Here is a 22,670-nt window from a genome sequence, read left to right as displayed (position 1 = left end):
GGGGAAAGGGGGGAATTGTTGATGCTCTGGGGAAAGAGGATAGCTGCCTTGCTTGGGTCCAGCGACGAACGACTCCACTGCGACCTCGACCGCGCTCCCGGCTTCCCCTCTCTGCAGCTCCCTGACAGACTCCGAACCCCGACAGACTGACTCTCCTCCAGACCCGTCTTGACTGCTGCTGCCACACTCTGCCGCTGCCACACTCTGCCGCTGCCACACTTCTCCAACTCGCCTTGACTCTTCTCCAACTCCCTTGACCGAAAAACTCTCTGCCGCTGCCACACTTCTCCAACTCGCCCGAACCCCCCAAAAAAAAATTCGCCCCGCGCTTGGCGCTTTATAGTGGTGTAGGAGATCCCATATGCAAATTTCTGGATCAGAACGAGCTCGGGGGTGGAGCCACGCTCGCCCATTGGACGGAGAAAAAGGGGCGTGAATCTCCCCTGATCCTCGAATTTGCATATATCGATTCAACTCCAACACGCCTGGAGGCGGGGCCAAATCACCCCGCGCTTGCTGATTGGACGGATCAGAAGTGGGCGTGTATCATTCCTGATCCGACTTCTCCTCGGAAAGGCCGCACTTTGTACCCGCGGCTCGGCGCATGCCCTGTACGAGTCCAGGACAGCCTGACGCTCGGTGCCCACAAGCGGCGCGGGAATGGCTGCAGAAGGAGAGGCGAAGGTGGTGGAGGGTTCAAAGTGCTGGTCCATGGCCACGGTGACGCTTGGAATGGCGGTGATGCGATGTTTACGGTAGCGAGCTGTGAAGGTTAAGGTCATGGCTGTTGGCGTTGTTGTTGTTGTGAAGCGGCGTTGCGGTTGGTGGTTGTTGAGTGATGGCGGTTGAGACGTGGTTGGTTCAAAATAAAGATAGAACAGAAAAACGGCTATCTTAAAGGGTCGCAGCCCGAATGAATCACATTTATTCCCTCTAAACAACGGGTTTGGGGCTAACTACACATGTACTTATAGAGATATCTCACTTACGGGACCTGAATGGTGGTTTGCGAATTTCCTCAACCGCAACAATATTAAACAAATGAATGCTTCTTGCTCAGTTTGTGCTGAACTAAAACCCAGGTTCAATGGCGCCACTCATGGCAGATTGATCAAGGCCACTTCTGCCTTCGATAGACTAAATATCGACTTCAAAGGGCCCCTGCCGACTGAGACAGACAACAGATACATACTCACAGTTGTTGATGAATACTCAAGGTTCCCATTCGCATTCCCGTGCTAGGATATGACCTCGGGCACTGTCGTGAAATGTCTCTCTTACCTCTTTGCCATGTTTGGGAAACCGTCGTACATACATTCAGACAGAGGGCCGTGTTTCATGTCGGTCGAGCTCAAACAGTTTCGATATGAACACGGCATAGCAACTAGTCGAACGACGGGTTACAACCCACAGGGTAATGGGCAGGTGGAACGGTATAATGGAGTCATTTGGAAAGCCGTAACCCTGGCGCTGAAATCGAGAGGACTGGGCACGAGCGGTGGGAGGTTACCCTAGTCGACGCTCTGAATTCCATACGCTCTTTGCTCTGTACGTCCATCAATGCTACTCCTCACGAACGAATGTTTACTCACCAACGACGTTATATTGACGGCCAATCGGTGCCCAACTGGCTAACCTATCCCGGAACGGTGTTCATGAAGCGCCCGGTACGACCAAGCAAGTATGAACCAATGGTGGAGAAGGTCGAACTCATCGATGCTAATCCTGAGTATGCTCATGTGAGACTTCCTGATGGCAGGGAGACCACTGTCGGTTCGCCATCTGGCTCCCGCAGGTACTGCTCCTGCAGGAACTCCTCCATCCGGCACTCCTCCCTCTGACATTCCCTCCCCAGGTGTTTCCCAACCAGGAACTCCACCCGAGAATGGTGGCGACGGAGCTACCGCATTCCACCCGAGAGCGATCGAGGAGTCATCCCCGGCACGAGTCGATGCTCTCCAAGAGGATCGGAAGCCTCCGTCAAGTGAAACCACCATTTACTCCCGGAGAGGTCGACGGATAAAAACCCCTCGCCGACTCGATCTGTAAAGGGGATAATCGGCATCCCTCGATGACACCTTACCATGCTCCTATAACTCAAAATAATCCTCACTGCTTGGAATGTATGCTTCTGTAGTTTAAATAGTTCAAGCTGCTTGAAATGTATACTCCTATAGCGTTGAAGTAATCATGGTGCGTTAGTTGAGCCTCTCGTTACATTTTAAAGACGGGGAGAATGTGATGAAGTAAAGGATGTGACGCGTGATCACGTGTCGCGCGGCTCGCACACGGGACAGATAAAACAGTGATGCCGCGCGGTCGGTGGGATTGTCCCTGGGGCATTGTCATTTACGGCGGTGGTTCACTTGGTGTTCGTTAAATTGTCAGAATTGAGAGTATACCGGACTCCGTGCTCATGCTGGCTAATTGCTGATTTCTTTTGCGGTGATCGACTGCACATGTATTCCTTGATGTGTCTGTAGAATCGGCTTCAATCAAGTGAAATAAAGCCTTACACTCCGAAGGTTTTTCCCTCGCATTCATTTCACGACTGTTTATACTCGAGTAACGAATCGGCTGTTTATACACACGTAACGAATTGGCTGTTTTTGTTCCCGCAACGAATCGGCTGTTTATGTTCCCTGCAATGAATCGGCTGTTTATGCACGCGCAACTAATTGCCTGTTTATGCACGCGCATCTAATCGGCTGTTTATGCACGCTCAACGAATCGGTTATTGATGCATATGCAACGAATTGGCTGTTTGTGAACACGCAGTAATCGGCTGTTTATGTTTCCGCAACAAATCGGCTGTTTATGTTCCCGCAACGAATCGACTGTTTATGTTCCCGCAACGAATCGACTGTTTATGTTCCCGCAACGAATCGGCTGTTTATGTTCCCGCAACGAATCGGCTGTTTCTGTTCCCGCAACGAATCGGCTGTTTATGTTCCCGCAACGAATCGGCTGTTTATGCATGCACAACTCATCCGCTGTTATGTGTTCGCGCAACGAATCTGCTGTTTATGCACATGCAACTGTTAGGCTGTTTTGTGTTCGCGCAACGAATCGGCTGTTTATGCACGCACAACTCATCCGCTGTTATGTGTTCGCGCAACGAATCTGCTGTTTATGTTCCCGCAACGAATCGGCTGTTTATGTTCCCGCAACGAATCGGCTGTTTATGCATGCACATCTCATCGGCTGTTATGTGTTCCCGCAATGAATCTACTGTTTATGTTCCTGCAACGAATCGGCTATTGATGCATGTGCAATGAATTGGCTGTTTGTGAACATGCAGTAATCGGCTGTTTATGTTCCCGCAACAAATCGGCTGTTTATGTTCCCATAATGAATCTTCTGTTTATGTTCCCGCAACGAATCGGCTGTTTCTGTCCCCGCAACGAATCGGCTGTTTCTGTTTCCGCAACGAATCGGCTGTTTATGTTCCCGCAACGAATCGGCTGTTTATGCATATGCAAGTGCAAGGCTGTTTTGTGTTCGCACAACGAATCGGCTGTTTATGTCCCCGCAACGAATCGGCTGTTTATGCACATGCAACTGAAAGGCTGTTTTGTGTTCGCGCAACGAATCGGCTGTTTCTGTTCCCGCAACGAATCGGTTGTTTATGTTCCCGCAACGAATCGGCTGTTTATGCACGCACAACTCATCCGCTGTTTTGTGTTCGCGCAACGAATCTGCTTTTTATGCACATGCGACTGATAGGCTGTTTTGTGTTCGCGCAACGAATCAGCTGTTTCTGTTCCCGCAATGAATCGGCTGTTTTGTGTTCGCGCAACGAATCGGCTGTTTCTGTTCCCGCAACGAATCGGCTGTTTCTGTTCCCGCAACGAATCGGCTGTTTCTGTTCCCGCAACGAATCGGCTGTTTCTGTTCCCGCAACGAATCGGCTGTTTATGTTACCACGACGAATCGGATGTTTATACACGAGTTACAAATCGGCTGTTTATACACGAGTAACAAATCGGCTGTTTATACACGAGTCACAAATCTGCTGTTTATACACACGTAACAAATCGGCTGTTTACACACACGTAACAAATCGGCTGTTTATACACGAGTAACAAATTGGCTGTTTATACACGAGTAACAAATCTGCTGTTTATGCACGAGTAACAAATCGGCTGTTTATACACACGTAACAAATCGGCTGTTTTTACACGAGCAACGAATCGTAACAAATCGGCTGTTTCTACACGCGTAACGAATCAGGTGTTTATACTCGCGTAACAAATCGGCTTTTTGTGCACACACAACTAATCAGCTGTTTATACACGAGCAACGAATTGGCTGTTTATACAAGAGTCACAATTCGGCTGTTTCAACCCGAGCAACGAATTGGCTGTTTATACAAGAGTCACAATTCGGCTGTTTATACTCACACAACTAATCGGCTGTTTATTCACACATAACGAATCGGCTGTTTATACACGATTAACAATTCGGCTGTTTCTTCACGATCAACGAATTGGCTGTTTATACAAGAGTCACAATTCGGCTGTTTATACTCACACAACTAATCGGCTGTTTATTCACACATAACGAATCGGCTGTTTATACACGATTAACAATTCGGCTGTTTATACTCACACAACTAATCGGCTGTTTATTCACACATAACGAATCGGCTGTTTAGGCATGCACAACAAATTGGCTGTTTATGTTCCCGCAACGAATGGGTTATTTCTGCACACGCCGTAATCGGCTGTTTATGCCAAGCAGTAATCGGCTGTTTATGCACACACAACTCATCGGGTGTTTATGCATGCGCAATGAATCGGCTGTTTATGCACACACAACTAATCGGCTGTTTATGCATGAGTAACTATTCGGCTGTTTCTGCACACACAACTAATCAGCTGTTTATGTTCCCGCAATGAATCTGCTGTTTATGTTCCAACAACGAATCGGCTGTTTATGCATGTGCAACGAATTGGCTGTTTGTGCACACGCAGTCATCGGCTCTTTATGTTCCCGCAACGAATCAGGTGTTTATGTTCCCGCAACGAATCGGCTGTTTATGTTCCCGCAACGAATCGGCTGTTTATGTTCCCTGCAACGAATCGACTGTTTATGTCACCGCAACGAATCGGCTGTTTATGTCACCGCAACGAATCGGCTGTTTATGTCACCGCAACGAATCGGCTGTTTATGTTCCCGCAACGAATCGGCTGTTTATGTTCCCTGCAACGAATCGACTGTTTATGCACGCCCAACTCATCGGCTGTTCATGCATGCGCAACGAATCGGCTGTTTATACACATACAGTAATCGGCTGTTTATGCACGCGCAACTAATTGGCTGTTTATGCACGCGCAACTAATCGGCTGTTTATGCACGCTCAACGAATCGGTTATTGATGCATATGCAACGAATTGGCTGTTTGTGAACACGCAGTAATCGGCTGTTTATGTTCCCGCAACAAATCGGCTGTTTATGTTCCCGCAACGAATCGACTGTTTATGTTCCCGCAACGAATCGGCTGTTTATGTTCCCGCAACTAATCGGCTGTTTCTGTTCCCGCAACGAATCGGCTGTTTATGTTCCCGCAACGAATCGGCTGTTTCTGTTCCCGCAACGAATCGGCTGTTTATGTTCCCGCAACGAATCGGCTGTTTATGCACGCACAACTCATCCACTGTTATGTGTTCGCGCAACGAATCTGCTGTTTATGCACATGGAACTGATAGGCTGTTTTGTGTTCGCGCAACGAATCGGCTGTTTATGTTCCTGCAACGAATTGGCTGTTTATGTTCCCGCAACGAATCGGCTGTTTATGCATGCACAACTCATCGGCTGTTATGTGTTCCCGCAATGAATCTACTGTTTATGTTCCCGCAACGAATCGGCTATTGATGCATGTGCAATGAATTGGCTGTTTGTGAACATGCAGTAATCGGCTGTTTATGTTCCCGCAACGAATCGGCTGTTTATGTTCCCGCAACAAATCGGCTGTTTATGTTCCCACAATGAATCTTCTGTTTATGTTCCCGCAACGAATCGGCTGTTTCTGTCCCCGCAACAAATCGGCTGTTTCTGTTCCCGCAACGAATCGGCTGTTTATGTTCCCGCAACGAATCGGCTGTTTATGCACATGCAACTGCAAGGCTGTTTTGTGTTCGCGCAACGAATCGGCTGTTTATGTCCCCCAACGAATCGGCTGTTTATGCACATGCAACTGAAAGGCTGTTTTGTGTTCGCGCAACGAATCGGCTGTTTATGTCCCCGCAACGAATCGGCTGTTTCTGTTCCCGCAACGAATCGGCTGTTTCTGTTCCCGCAACGAATCGGTTGTTTATGTTCCCGCAACGAATCGGCTGTTTATGCACGCACAACTCATCCGCTGTTTTGTGTTCGCGCAACGAATCTGCTTTTTATGCACATGCAACTGATAGGCTGTTTTGTGTTCGCGCAACGAATCGGCTGTTTCTGTTCCCGCAACGAATCGGCTGTTTCTGTTCCCGCAACGAATCGGCTGTTTATGTTACCACGACGAATCGGCTGTTTATACACGAGTCACAAATCTGCTGTTTATACACACGTAACAAATCGGCTGTTTATACACGAGTAACAAATCGGCTGTTTATACACAAGTCACAAATCTGCTGTTTATACACAAGTCACAAATCTGCTGTTTATACACGAGTAACAAATCTGCTGTTTATACACGAGTAACAAATCGGCTGTTTATACACACGTAACAAATCGGCTGTTTATACACGAGTAACAAATCGGCTGTTTATACACGAGTAACAAATCGGCTGTTTATACACGAGTAACAAATCGGCTGTTTATACACGAGTAACAAATCGGCTGTTTATACACGAGTAACAAATCGGCTATTTATACACACGTAACAAATCGGCTGTTTTACACGAGTAACAAATCGGCTGTTTACACACACGTAACAAATCGGCAGTTTATACACGAGTAACAAATCGGCTTTTTGTGCACACACAACTAATCAGCTGTTTATACAAGAGCAACGAATTGGCTGTTTATACAAGAGTCACAATTCGGCTGTTTATACTCACACAACTAATCGGCTGTTTATTCACACATAACGAATTGGCTGTTTATACAAGAGTCACAATTCGGCTGTTTATACTCACACAACTAATCGGCTGTTTATTCACACATAACGAATCGGCTGTTTATACACGATTAACAATTCGGCTGTTTCTTCACGATAAACGAATTGGCTGTTTATACAAGAGTCACAATTCGGCTGTTTATACTCACACAACTAATCGGCTGTTTATGTTCCCGCAATGAATCTGCTGTTTATGTTCCAACAACGAATCGGCTGTTTATGCATGTGCAACGAATTGGCTGTTTGAGCACACACAGTAATCGGCTGTTTATGTTCCCGCAACGAATCAGCTGTTTATGTTCCTGCAACGAATCGGCTGTTTATGTTCCCGCAACGAATCAGCTCTTTATGTTCCCGCAACGAATCAGCTGTTTATGTTCCTGCAACGAATCAGCTGTTTATGTTCCTGCAACGAATCAGCTGTTTATGTTCCTGCAACGAATCAGCTGTTTATGTTCCCGCAACGAATCAGCTGTTTATGTTCCCGCAACGAATCAGCTCTTTATGTTCCCGCAACGAATCAGCTCTTTATGTTCCCGCAACGAATCAGCTCTTTATGTTCCCGCAACGAATCAGCTGTTTATGTTCCTGCAACGAATCAGCTGTTTATGTTCCTGCAACGAATCAGCTGTTTATGTTCCTGCAACGAATCAGCTGTTTATGTTCCCGCAACGAATCAGCTGTTTATGTTCCCGCAACGAATCAGCTCTTTATGTTCCCGCAACCAATCAGCTGTTTATGTTCCTGCAACGAATCAGCTCTTTATGTTCCTGCAACGAATCGGCTGTTTATGTCCCCGCAACGAATCAGCTCTTTATGTTCCCGCAACGAATCGGCTGTTTATGCAAGTGCAACGAATCAGCTGTTTATGTTCCCGCAACGAATCAGCTGTTTATGTTCCCGCAACGAATCAGCTCTTTATGTTCCCGCAACCAATCAGCTGTTTATGTTCCCGCAACGAATCAGCTGTTTATGTTCCTGCAACGAATCGGCTGTTTATGTTCCCGCAACGAATCAGCTCTTTATGTTCCCGCAACGAATCAGCTGTTTATGTTCCTGCAACGAATCAGCTGTTTATGTTCCTGCAACGAATCAGCTGTTTATGTTCCTGCAACGAATCAGCTGTTTATGTTCCCGCAACGAATCAGCTGTTTATGTTCCCGCAACGAATCAGCTCTTTATGTTCCCGCAACCAATCAGCTGTTTATGTTCCTGCAACGAATCAGCTCTTTATGTTCCTGCAACGAATCGGCTGTTTATGTTCCCGCAACGAATCAGCTCTTTATGTTCCCGCAACGAATCAGCTGTTTATGTTCCTGCAACGAATCAGCTGTTTATGTTCCTGCAACGAATCAGCTGTTTATGTTCCTGCAACGAATCAGCTGTTTATGTTCCCGCAACGAATCAGCTGTTTATGTTCCCGCAACGAATCAGCTCTTTATGTTCCCGCAACCAATCAGCTGTTTATGTTCCTGCAACGAATCAGCTCTTTATGTTCCTGCAACGAATCGGCTGTTTATGTCCCCGCAACGAATCAGCTCTTTATGTTCCCGCAACGAATCGGCTGTTTATGCAAGTGCAACGAATTGGCTGTTTGTGTACACGCAGTAATCGGCTGTTTATGTTCCCGCAACGAATCGGCTGTTTATGTTCCCTGCAACAAATCGGCTGTTTATGCACACGTAGTAATCGGCTGTTTATGCACACGCAACTAATTGGCTGTTTATGCACGCGCAACTAATCGGCTGTTTATGCACGCACAACGAATCGGCTATTGATGCATATGCAACGAATTGGCTGTTTGTGAACACGCAGTAATCGGCTGTTTATGTTGCCGCAACGAATCGGCTGTTTATGTTCCCGCAACGAATCGGCTGTTTATGTTCCCGCAACGAATCGGCTGTTTATGTTCCCTCAACGAATCGGCTGTTTATGTCCCCGCAACGAATCGGCTGTTTATGTTCCCGCAACGAATCGGCTGTTTATGTTCCCGCAACGAATCGGCTGTTTATGCACGCACAACTCATCCGCTGTTTTGTGTTCGCGCAACGAATCGGCTGTTTATGTTCCCGCAATTAATCAGCTGTTTATGTTCCCGCAACGAATCGGCTGTTTATGTTCCCGCAACGAATCGGCTGTTTCTGTTCCCACAACGAATCGGCTGTTTATTGCCCCGCAACGAATCGACTGTTTATGTTCCCGCAACGAATCGGCTGTTTATGTTCTCGCAACGAATCGGCTGTTTCTGTCCCCGCAACGAATCGGCTGTTTATGTTCCCGCAACGAATTGGCTGTTTATGTTCCCGCAACGAATCGGCTGTTTATGTCCCCGCAACGAATCGGCTGTTTATGTTCCCGCAACGAATCGGCTGTTTATGTTCCCGCAACGAATCGGCTGTTTATGCACGCACAACTCATCCGCTGTTTTGTGTTCGCGCAACGAATCGGCTGTTTATGTTCCCGCAATTAATCAGCTGTTTATGTTCCCGCAACGAATCGGCTGTTTATGTTCCCGCAACGAATCGGCTGTTTCTGTTCCCACAACGAATCGGCTGTTTATTGCCCCGCAACGAATCGACTGTTTATGTTCCCGCAACGAATCGGCTGTTTATGTTCTCGCAACGAATCGGCTGTTTCTGTCCCCGCAACGAATCGGCTGTTTCTGTTCCCGCAACGAATTGGCTGTTTCTGTTCCCGCAACGAATCGGCTGTTTATGTTCCCGCAACGAATCGGCTGTTTATGCACGCCCCACTCATTCGCTGTTTTGTGTTCGCGCAATGAATCTGCTGTTTATGCACATGCAACCTATAGGCTGTTTTGTGTTCGCGCAACGAATCAGCTGTTTATGTTCCCGCAACGGATCGGCTGTTTTTGTTCTCGCAACGAATCGGCTGTTTTTTTTCTCGCAACGAATTGGCTGTTTATTCATGTGCAACGAATTGGCTGTTTGTGCACAAGCAGTCATCGGCTGTTTATGTTCCCGCAACGGATTGGCTGTTTATGTTCCCGCAACTGATAGGCTGTTTTGTGTTCGAGCAACGAATTGGCTGTTTATGTTCCTGCAACGTATCGGCTGTTTATGTTCCCGCAACGAATAGGCTGTTTATGTTCCCGCAACGAATCGGCTGCTTATGTTCCCCGAAACGGATTGGCTGTTTATGTTCCCGCAACTGATAAGCTGTTTTGTGTTCGCACAACGAATCGGCTGTTTATGTTCCCGCAACGAATAGGCTGTTTATGTTCCCGCAACGAATAGGCTGTTTATGTTCCCGCAACGAATCGGCTGCTTATGTTCCCGCAACGGATCGGCTGTTTTTGTTCTCGCAACGAATCGGCTGTTTTTTTTCTCGCAACGAATTGGCTGTTTATGCATGTGCAACGAATTGGCTGTTTGTGCACAAGCAGTCATCGGCTGTTTATGTTCCCGCAACGGATTGGCTGTTTATGTTCCCGCAACTGATAGGCTGTTTTGTGTTCGCACAACGAATCGGCTGTTTATGTTCCTGCAACGTATCGGCTGTTTATGTTCCCGCAACGAATAGGCTGTTTATGTTCCCGCAACGAATCGGCTGCTTATGTTCCCCGAAACGGATTGGCTGTTTATGTTCCCGCAACTGATAGGCTGTTTTGTGTTCGCACAACGAATCGGCTGTTTATGTTCCCGCAACGAATAGGCTGTTTATGTTCCCGCAACGAATAGGCTGTTTATGTTCCCGCAACAAATCGGCTGCTTATGTTCCCCGCAAGGAATCGACTGTTTATGCACGCCCAACTCATCGGCTGTTCATGCATGCGCAACGAATCGGCTGTTTATGCACACGCAGTAATCCGCTGTTTATGCACGCGCAACTAATTGGCTGTTTATGCACGCGCAACTCATCGGGTGCTTATGCACGCTCAACTCATAGGCTGTTTGTGCACAAACAACTAATCAGCTGTTCATGCATGCGCAACGAATTGGCTGTTTATGTTCCCGCAACGAATCGGCTGTTTATGTATCCGCAACGAATCGGCTGTTTATGTTCCCGCAACCAATCGGCTGTTTATGTTCCCGCAACGAATCGGCTGTTGATGCATGCACAACTCATCGGCTGTTTTGTGTTCGCGCAACGAATCTGCTGTTTATGTTCCCGCAACGAATCGGCTGTTGATGCATGCACAACTCATCGGCTGTTTTGTGTTCGCGCAACGAATCTGCTGTTTATGTTCCCGCAACGAATCGGCTGTTTCTGTTCCCGCAACGAATCGGCTGTTTATGTTCTCGCAACGAATCGGATCTTTATGTTCCCGCAACGAATCGGCTGTTTATGCACGCACAACTCATCGGCTGTTTTGTGTTCGCGCAACGAATCTGTTGTTTTGTGTTCGCACAACTCATCGGCTGTTTATGTTCCCGCAACGAATCGGCTGTTTATTTTCCCACAACGGATTGGCTGTTTATGTATCCGCAACGAATCGGCTGTTTATGTTCCCACAACGAATCGGCTGTTTATGTTCCCACAACGAATCGGCTGTTTATGTTCCCCGCAAAGAATCGGCTGTTAATGTTCCCACAACGAATCGGCTGTTTATGTTTCCACAACGAATCGGCTGTTTATGTTCCCCGCAACGGATCGGCTGTTTGTGTTCCCGCAACGAATCGGCTGTTTATGTTCCCGCAACGAATCGGCTGTTTATGTTCCCGCAACGAATCGGCTGTTTCTGTTCCCGCAACGAATCGGCTGTTCATGCATGCGCAACGAATCGGCTGTTTATGCACACGCAGTAATCGGCGGTTTATGCACGCGCAACTAATCGGCTGTTTATGCACGCACAACTCGTAGGCTGTTTATGCATGTGCAATGAATCGGCTATTTATGCACACACAACTAATCAGCTGTTTATGCACGCACAACTCATCGGCTGTTCATGCATGCACAACTATTCGGCTGTTTATACAAGCGCAACTAATCGGCCATTTCAATGCGAGCAACTAATCAGCCATTTTGGCACACACAACCAATCGGCCGTTTCGGTATGTGTAATTAACCGCAATTTCGGCGCACACAACCAATCGGCCATTTTGGCACACGCAACCAATCGGCCGTTTCGGTACGATCAACTAATCCGCAATTTTGGCGCACACAACTAATTGGCTGTTTTGGTGCGAGCAACCAATCAGCCATTTCACCGTGCGCAACCAATCGGCTATTTTGGCACACACACAACCAATCAGCCATTTCACTGTGCGCAACCAATCGGCTATTTTGGCACACACACAACCAATCAGCCATTTCGGTGCAAGCAACCAATCAGCCGTTTCACCGTGTGCAACCAATCAGGCATTTCACCATGCGCAACCAATCGGCTATTTTGGCACACACAACCAATCAGCCATTTCGGTGCAAGCAACCAATCAGCCGTTTCACCGTGTGCAACCAATCAGCCATTTTGACACTTGTAACCAATAAGCCATTTTGGCGCACACAACTAATTGGCCGTTTGAGCGTGCACAACCAATCGGCCATTTTGGCGCTTGCAACCAATCAGCCATTTTGGCGCAAAGAACTAATCGGCATTTTGGTGCGAGCAACCAATCAGCTGTTTCACCTTGCGCAACCAATCGGCCGTTTTGGCACACACAACCAATCGGCCGTTTTGGCACACACAACCAATCGGCCGTTTTGGCACACACAACCAATCGGCCGTTTTGGCACACACAACCAATCGGCTGTTTTGGCACACACAACCAATCGGCCATTTTGGCACACACAACCAACTGGCACATGAGAACAACTGCAGGCTTTTGCTTTTCCTCCGCAAGGGTGAAAGTTTCTCAGTTTACTTCCTCCTTCCGAATATGGATGGAGGTGATGCATTCACCCCTGTCTGTCTGTTTGTCTGTCTGTTTGTCTGTCTCTGTCTGAGAGCAGGATATCTCAAAAAATTATGGACGGAGTTGGCTTCAACTTGGTGGAAAGGTTGGGCATGGTCGTGAGGTCATAAAAGTCAAGGGGCAGGGATGGCAGTGCAACAAGGAAGTTTAATGGAGCGGGTTGAATGGAAGCAGGTGTTTGTGGTGGTGGTTGTGACAGGGTGATTGTGGTTATTAGCTGTCGTCAGTGGAAGAGGTGTTGGTGGAATTAAAATTGTTTGAAAAATGAAATGTGGTAATTGAACATTGAAAAATATTTGAACAATCTAACTTTTTTTTTTTGAAAATCTGAAGAGTAAATCATTGAAAAATTTAATAATAAGGACATCAGAAATATATGCATATATTGTTACGGGGCCGGGTATCGGTGGCGAGCACGACCGCTAGAGGAGCAGTAGATTCGGTTCCACCGAACACACCGGAATTGAGGTCGTGCCTTTTGGATAAGTCCGAAAGGCACGGGTCCCTTTCTGGAGCATGAATCGCCAATAATTCGACCGCGTCGGGTAGGGTCAGTTGCCAAACTTCAATATACCTAATTACCTACGTGGGCAAAGCTACCGGGGAATTCACACCCTGGACGGACCTCGAGCGGAACGAGCCGTTACCGAGCCCGAACTGGGTGTAACCCGAGTGGAGGTTACCAAGGCCCATCGGTCCAAATGAACAATTTTACAGTGCAAACGGCCTCGCTATTTCTCAGTACACACCGTGCCAAGCCAATGAAAGAAACACAGAAACGAGCTGGAACGCTTAACAAAAGGTGTATTTATTTATAATGGGGCAGGGGAGCACGCAAGAAGGCAGAGTTAACTGAACAAAAGGAATGTAATTTAAACACACTGCACTTAAACGTTTCTACTTAAAAGACGGGCCCACACACAGACACCCCCCGCCCTCCAAAAAAGAAATGGTGGCTGCGGCCTTTATTGATACCCCCAGCTCGGAGGGAAGGTGAGCTGGAGGTACGATTCTGGCTTGGACCTTCCCGCTTCGTGCGGTTCTCGATGGTCTGGCGCGGCGGGGCTCGAACCCGCAACACGATGCTGCTCCAAGCACCAGGTACGGAGGGTAGCGTCGGGCGCTGGCACGCTCCACCGGCAAAACAGGCGACGAGGCAGGCAGGCAAGCAATTCTCCTCCAGCTCGCAGGCAGGCGATTCACGGTGGGAAGACTCTCTCAGCGGGTCTCCCCCACACAATTATCCCTTTTTCTTCACAGATTGGAGGGATCAATCTCGTGTCATTCCCCTCCTCATTGTACAGGCGTGCCGGCGATCTCCCGGGCGTCCGAGATTGGTCGGGGGGGGGGGGTGCTCATGTCTCTACCCCTCGACCGGGAAGTTGAGCAGCAATATGTTGCGTTGGCTCCCCATTGGCCGAGAGGCGGCAGACATGCTCGCACTCCTCCGATTGGCTGAGAGGGGCCCCATGCCCGTATTTGGAGCGAAATCCAAGATGCCAACGTCCAAAGAATCCCCGCCTGGCACATTGGACTCCGCCCACGGCTGTGCTTGACACGCATGTGCGTGGGAAAGGCCGATGGTGAAGAAGCGAAGATGGGCGTTGTTGTTGTTGAAGTTTAAAATGTAAAAATCCTAACTATAAAATAACTCACAGCGCACGTGCAATTAATCACCCGTTAAACATGGGACGGGACCCTAACTAGAAACACATACTTACCGATATAGCTGATCTATAGGACCTGCTTGTTGTGTGCAGTAAGCTTCCAAATTCGCAACAATATATTGAAAATTAAATAATTGAAAATAATAATAATAAAGAAAAATTGGGGGGAAAAAAAATCAAATAATATTGAACAATATTGAAAATTGGGGAAAAAATAAATAATTGAAAATTGGAAAATCAAATAATTAAATAATGGAAATGTTATTCTTCAAAAAGCAGGACACTACAGACATCAGGACTAAACAATGAATGTCTCCCTCCGGGAACTACAATTTAGTATTTGGTATTACTCGGATGGGGTTTAAACCACCAACGTCCCAGACTTCGAGCGGATCGATGTTCCAAAAGTTATACTGCCGAGTCTGATAAGTAATAGTAAAGGGTCATTCTGTCTTGTAGAGGGTCAATCTGTAAGATCGTCTTCGTTGATATGCAGCAGAAGGCTGCGGGGTAGCATCATTGGCTGAGGACACAGCTGTGCCGCTGATGCAATGCCCTCTGCTGGTTAGGGTATGAATTTGTAATTTGGTCATGGTGCTGGTGATAGGTCACCTTGTCTTCACGAAGGACACTCATCAGATCTTTAACTGTTTAATGTCCATCTGAGGAACGACACACACACACACACACACACACACACACACACACACACACACACACACACACACACACACACACACACACACACACACACACACACACACACACACACACACACACACACACACACACACACACACACACACACACACTGTTGAATCACCCTGCCTGTGAAACACCAAGATGACAGTTTGATAGCTGGGTCGGGATTCGGACCCAGGCTACATAATTTAGAGGCTCATTGGTTTCTTTCAATGTTTCCCAAATTACTTAGCAGTGACTGTGATCTTCATAAGTAAAGTAGATCGTTAAGTAGGACATATAGGTGAAGGTAATTCGATACTGACAAGTGGACACGAGGCACGCACGACATGAACATATCCAATGGTCTCTTAATTGGGTCAGCAATTTCCAGGTACAATTCCCTGTTCATGAATGACGTATTATAGCCAACACAAACAAGGTGAGGCCACCAAAAAACTGAAAAGTTCTTCAAACAAAGTTGGGGATGATATCTTAGCAACAACAAAGTTTGACAGTCATTGTTGCAATCCCAGGGAGTGCCACCCTGATTGTTGTTGGACAGTTTGCTCATCATCACCAACAACACACTGCCTTCTGGACTTGATGTACACTACTTTCCCCTAGTAATCATTAAGCATGTCCAGGCATCATACGATAATATTTGACAGGCTCTATGATACTAGGTCCAAATTCCAAATTTCTGGGAGAGTTTACCTCGAACGACTTGTCGTGTTTTATGATCCATCACACCATATCCCATCTCATGCAAACTTCAATGGATTCGTGCACCAGTCCACAGAGACACAGGGTGGATAAAACACAGAATTCAATAATAACAGCGGTGTTTCCAAGCTGTCTAACTTGTTCAACTAGTTGTTGGGTGTAACGTAATTAAGTAAAACACCTATGATCCTGTCGAAGCCTATATGAGCCTACAAAATGTACACATTTTATGTCTCAAAGCAGCAAACTCTTATGTACAGTAACTGTATTTTGCATCATGGTGAAGTATAAGCATCATTTAGCATACTATACATTGGCCACATATACTGTACACCTGAAAGCTTAAGTACAAGTGCTTGAAAGAAACCACTTGTCTAGTTTGTTGGTCCAACAGACATGAAGCAGCTTTGTCATGATCAACTTCAGCAGTCTGTCTCTACCCAGGTGGCCACAAGAAAGCCATGCCAGGGGTTCTTGCTGGGACTGTGCAAGTACTGTGGTCTAACCACTATGCAGTGTGCAAGTACTGCGCACAAGGGACATGGTCTAACCACTGTGCAAGGACAACGATTTATGATGTCATCACGTTGTGGGCAAAAATTGAGTTTGTCTCGAACAGAACAATTCCATTGCGGAGAGGGATTATGAGGGTTCATTGCGAAATATAGCATAAAAGGAACAAAACATTTACTTAAGCAATTTTTTTTGCCTGTTTTAGTCATCGACAGGTGACGTTGGCTTTTTAGAGCTCCAGGTAAGGGGAAGCAGGAGACAAGTGACGTGTATTTAAATATTTTTGGACAAAACTAACCCACCCTTTCTTTATCATGGTGAATTATGATGTTATCAATAGTCTCGTGATACACTGCCTCATGTTCCTCATGTCGCCTCGTAATAGTAATGAATCTTTATTTCACAGCAGTCAGGCCATCAGAATGTCATACAGGCTTAGTCGTCACACTTTACACATGACACACAAACACCAGGCAGGAGCACTTGATGGGTATCATTCAACTTTCGACCAAGCCCTCAAATTCACCATGGCCACAAAAAAATTAACTTTACACCGAGTTCTTAGATTCACCTTGGCCAGTATGTATTGACATATGTTAATGATGTCAACAAATTTTCATGTATTTATCATACTTGGTGGGAGGAGGAGTGTGGGACGCATTGAGAAAACAAGAAACAAAAATTCAACACTCGGCAATTCATCTTTGAGAAGAAGCAGCCATTTGCAAAGTAGATTTTAGAAACCTCTGGTTTTCAGTGAAAATTAAATGTGACCAGGAGGCAACAAGTAACCGACAAATAAGAGGGTTGGGATAGGTATGGTTAATGGGGGTAGGGATGGAGGATGAAATCTGATGGTGGTGCACCAGTTGCTTGAAGGCTTGGAGGGAAGTGTGGGATTGAACAGGTTTATGAAGGAAGTTCCACAAATAGGAGACAAGAGACCCTCTATGCTTCCCCAGCATCCCACCCCCTTTATGCTTCCCCAGCATCTCGCCCCCTCGCTGCTTCCCCAGCATCCCGCCCCCTTCATGCTTCCCCAGCATCTAGCCCCCTCGCTGCTTCCCCAGCATCCCGCCCCCCTCCATACTTCCCCAGAACCCCACCCCGTCCATGCTTCCCCAGAATCCCGCCCCTTCTATGCTTCCCCAGCATCCCACCCCCTTTATGCGTCTCCAGCATCTTACTCCCTCTATGCTTCCCTAGCATCCTGCCCCCTCCATGCTTCCCCAGCATCTCACCCCCTCCATGTTTCCCCAGCATCCTGCCCCATCTATGCTTCCCTAGCATCCCGCCCCCTCTATGCTTCCCCAGAATCCCACCCCCTCTATTCTTCCCCAGTATCTCGCCCCTCTCTGCTTCCCCAGCATCCCACCCCCTACATGCTTCCCCAGCATCCCGCCCCTTCTATGCTTCCCCAGCATCCCACCCCTTTATGCTTCTCCAGCATCCTGCCCCTCTATGTTTCCCCAGCATCTCGTCCCCTCTCTGCTTCCCCAGCATCCCACCTCCTACATGCTTCCCCAGCATCCCGCCCCTTCTATGCTTCCCCAGCATCCCACCCCCTTTATGCTTCTCCAGCATCCTGCCCCCTCTATGTTTCCCCAGCATCCCACCCCCTCGATGCTCCCTTAGCATCCCGCCTCCTTCATGCTTCCCCAGCATCTCACCCCCTCCATGTTTTCCCAGCGTCCTGCCCCCTCTATGTTTCCCCAGCATCCCACCCCCTCGATGCTCCCTTAGCATCCCGCCCCCTTCATGCTTCCCCAGCATCTCACCCCCTCCATGTTTCCCCAGCGTCCTGCCCCATCTATGCTTCCCCAGCATCCTGCCCCTCCATGCTCACCGTACATCCTCCCGCTTCCCCTTCTCCACACTCCTCCACCGCTCCCCTCTTTCCCACTCCCTGCCAACAATGCCTTGCCCCCCATCCCCATCTCTATTGACCTCCAACATCCTAGATCTTTGCTCAAATTTGACAGATCTCTCAATGCAAACTGCCATTGGTAAACCTGATGTGTTCTGGCTGACAGAATCATTCCTTCAATAGGATGTCCACGATTCCTGTGTCTCTCCCTGGGAATTATCTTGCAGGTTTGCCACTTTGGTGTTGTTCACAACGATTTTGACAAAAAAAATAATCAAGGGGGTTATGTCTGGTGATCGTGGAGGCCAGGCAGTTGGTCTGTCTCGGCCAATCCCGTGACCTGGAAAATTTTAATTCAGGACGGCTCAAACAACTAGGACCCAATGAGAGGGAGCGCCGTCCAGTTGAAAAATGATTTCAGGTTGTAGGTCTTCAATCTGTGGGATGGCGAATATTTCCAACATGTTCATGTAAATTGTTGAGGTCACTGTATCCTCCGCAAAGAAAAACGGAACCACCAAGCAGTCATGGAGAAGGCCACACCACACTTTGACCTTTGGACTATCGCGTAAGTGTTCAATGACCACGTGAGTATTTTCAGAGCCACAGGTTCTCACATTGTACCAGTTGACTTTCCCCGATACATGGAATCAAGCTTCGTCTGTGAGCATGACCATTTTCAGGTAATCTTCGTCATCCTCTTGTGACTGAGCATTTCCAAGGCAAACGCTTTGCGTTTGGGTCCATCATTTGGTTTGAGTACCTGCAGAATCTGCACCTCATTAACATAAATCTTCAGTCTTTTATGCAAAATTCTGTGTACAGCGATGGTTGGTAGTCCCAGTTCTCTGGATGTGCGTCAATTTGATTTCTTGCAACTTTGTTGAAATGATTCACTCTCGTTCAACATCTGCTACACTTGTAGCAGAGGTCGACCGGTACTTTTCTGTTTCTGACAACTTCCAGTCTCCTTAAACCTCTTGTACCACTCTCCGATACTAGTCTACGATGGTGGATTCCTTCCATACCTTGTATGGAAACTACGCTGAACCTGCGTGTCGGATCTCGTCTCTGAACCATTCGACGCACCGAGTTTTGTTTGTCCCATGGAGTCACCATTTTCTTTCGCATTAAACCACCAGACCCCAAAAGAAAGAAAACTAGATGAGATTCTATATCATATAAAACAAAGGGTATCATCGTATCATTTGTGGTACTAAATATTAGAACAGCCAAAGTTGTCCAGGTCTTTTTGGAACATCCAGTATTTAAGCGACTCTAAGACATAGTTCGCAAAAGGCACAGGGTGCAACAAAGGAAAAGACAGACACCACTGACAGACCTATCTGTGATGTGAACGTGAGAGGCCCAGAGACACAGCATAGGTTATTTCTCTGAAATATGTTCATCGAGTGGATCCCGGTGTCCATCCGTCCATCCGTCCGTATGTACGCCCATTAACATTCGACTAAAAAAATATCTTCTTCTCACAAACTACCCAACCGATATGGACCAAATTTGGAACGATGCATTCGGACTGTTAGATCTCATGGGGTTGCACTCCCCTATTTGGATCCACCCCCTAAATGAGGCTGAAACAGGGGGGTTTCACCTCTCAAATTCAGGTAATATATTTTCAACTATTTTAATTTATTTTGAAAAATGACCAAACTCTTCATGAAACATAAGGACCGTGCCATTAAGGTAAGTTGTGTTCCTCATGACCATACCACGTCAGGAAGGGAGGGGGGGCCGTGGCCCCTTCCCCCATATTTATCATTTTCACCCCGCGTGTTTGGGAAATAACATTAATTTTGGGGAAGACGCAGGTAGACCATGTTAAAAATTCTGGATACAGTGTTCAGGAAGCTGTCAGGTATGGGAATGACTGTTCACCAGAAAAAAATGTTGTTGTTTTCCAGCCAAGGAAGTGGAGTATCTGGCCTCCAGGATCGATGGGCTGCACCATGTAGTTAGGACGGTTCGGGCAGTGTTGGAAGCACCAGTTCCCAAGAATGTCAGAACTGAAGTCTTACCTGGGGCTCTTTTCATTATTATGGGTGGTTTCTACCAAACCTGACAACAGTAGTTGCACCACACCATGCTACGCAAACAAGAAAGGCCACTTGGAAGTGGAGTCCAGAGCAAGATGATTCATTTAGGGCTTCCAATCAACTATTAAGTTCTTCCAAGGTTCTCGTGCATTATGACGCAAAGAAAGATCCACTACTTGCATGTGATGACACACCATATGGTGTTGGGGCAGGGCTGTCTCATCACATGCCAGATGGAACAGAAAAACGAAAAGCCATCGCTTTTTGGTTCGTGCAGCCTGGCATCGGCTGAGAAAAAACAATTCCCCCCAGCTTGAGAACGAAGGCCTGGCAATGATTTTTGGGTCAATAATTTCCACTCGTACCTGTACGGTGGATATTTTGAAACCACCAATGACCACAAGACACTGCAGACCATATTCAGTGCTACCAAAGCTGTGCCTGTATTACGTTATTTGAAGATACAATGTTGGGCACTAATTCTGACTGGCAAGGATATGGGGCTCGAGTCCCTTGCCTTTATGGGACAGCCCCAAATTGGTACCCACTCCAGAAGATTCTGTGCTCCTCGCGGAATTCCGAGATTCTTCACCAGTAATATCTGAAGATGTGTGTGCCGCAGAATAACCAACGGTTGGCCTGACTTTACAGATACAAAGCTCCAGGTGTATTCACTGCAAATCTTAACCGAGTGCCAGCATGCTAGTATATCTGACACAGTACACCAGCATGCTGGCACTCATTTTGCCGACCTCGGAAGGATGACAGGCCGAGTCAACCCCACCTGGTATTAATTCAACAGCTGAGTGGGATTTGATCTCAGGATCCTAGGATCCCAAGCCCACCGCCCTAACCATGGGAGGAACCGTTGTGGATAAATTTGGTTAATCCCTTAATGTGAAACTCTTGGATGGCCTGAATGCCAGGAGACGTGGATGTCACAGGAGACTGTCAACCTCTGATTTAACCAGTGACATATCTGCTCCATCAGAACCATCCGTTGTGGCTACCACACTGGAAAGGTCTGCAAATATCATTCCAGAGGGTAGTGCTCCAGAAGAAGGCTCTGGCACAGAACCTAATCAGGGAGCTCCTGCTCTGGGGGGAGAGTGAACCACCATCTCCCGTGGCACCATCGGAAGATGGTGTGTGTGGTCCATAGTTCTTCTCACTCAAGAAGGCCTCCTAGTCCACTGGACTTGCATAATTAAGAGTAAACTTGGAATTCACTTTCAATGAAAACTTGTAAAGAACAAAGTGACATTATGTGTTTAGTGAATTTTTGACATTAACGGTTGAACATTGTTTGCCTGGTTTTGGCTTTATGGTTCTGGTGATGGACTGGGGATCCTAGGATCCTGAGTTCAAATCCCCGTCAGCTATTGAATTAATACCAGGTGGGGTTGACTCTGCCTGTCATCCTTCCGAGGTTGGAAAAATGAGTGCCAGCATGTTGGTATACTGTGTCGGAGTGGTGACTCGTCCAGGATTGTACCCAATAGCCAAGGAGACTGCTTTGGCAGCACCAACGCCCTGCCCAGAGGATGGTCCCAATGGATGGATGGGGTTGTGATTTATTAAAACAATGAGTATAAAGATCTGTGAAAAAGGATGGGGGGGGTTGAAGTTATTTTTAGATCCTCGTGGAGGATCTCTAAGTCTTACTCACGTTGTTGTTCTTCATCTTCTTCTTGTGGACTTTTTTGTTTCACAGCCTACAGTTTTCATCGAAACTTCCTGAAACTTGGCATATATATATATATATATATATATATATATATATATATATATATATATATATATATATATATATATATATATATATATATATATATATATATGTAAAAATACCCTGAGCAGACAGTAACCATCTCCGATTTTGAAAATTCTTCCGAGAAAAAATAAATTATGACTCAAAATATCTCCGCTAATGGAAATCGCCTAAAAAATTATCTCCGAAACTAGGCAAGCTTTTTGAATTCTGTTTGCGGGAATCGAACAACAACAGGGCATTAGCACAGATGAATTACCGCACATATGATACATCACTATGACGTCATATCAATTTTTATGACGTCATTCCTATTTTTTGACATTTTTTGTTTCACAACCCAGAGTTTTCATCGGATCTTCGTGAAACTTGCCATGAATATGCAGAAAGCCCACGCGCAG

Source organism: Eptatretus burgeri, chromosome 6 (genome assembly GCF_056783735.1).
Source record: "Eptatretus burgeri isolate ZD-2024b chromosome 6, Ebu_testis_v1, whole genome shotgun sequence".
In the NCBI taxonomy this organism is placed as follows: domain Eukaryota; kingdom Metazoa; phylum Chordata; class Myxini; order Myxiniformes; family Myxinidae; genus Eptatretus; species Eptatretus burgeri.
Note: the sequence above shows the minus strand (reverse complement) of the source record.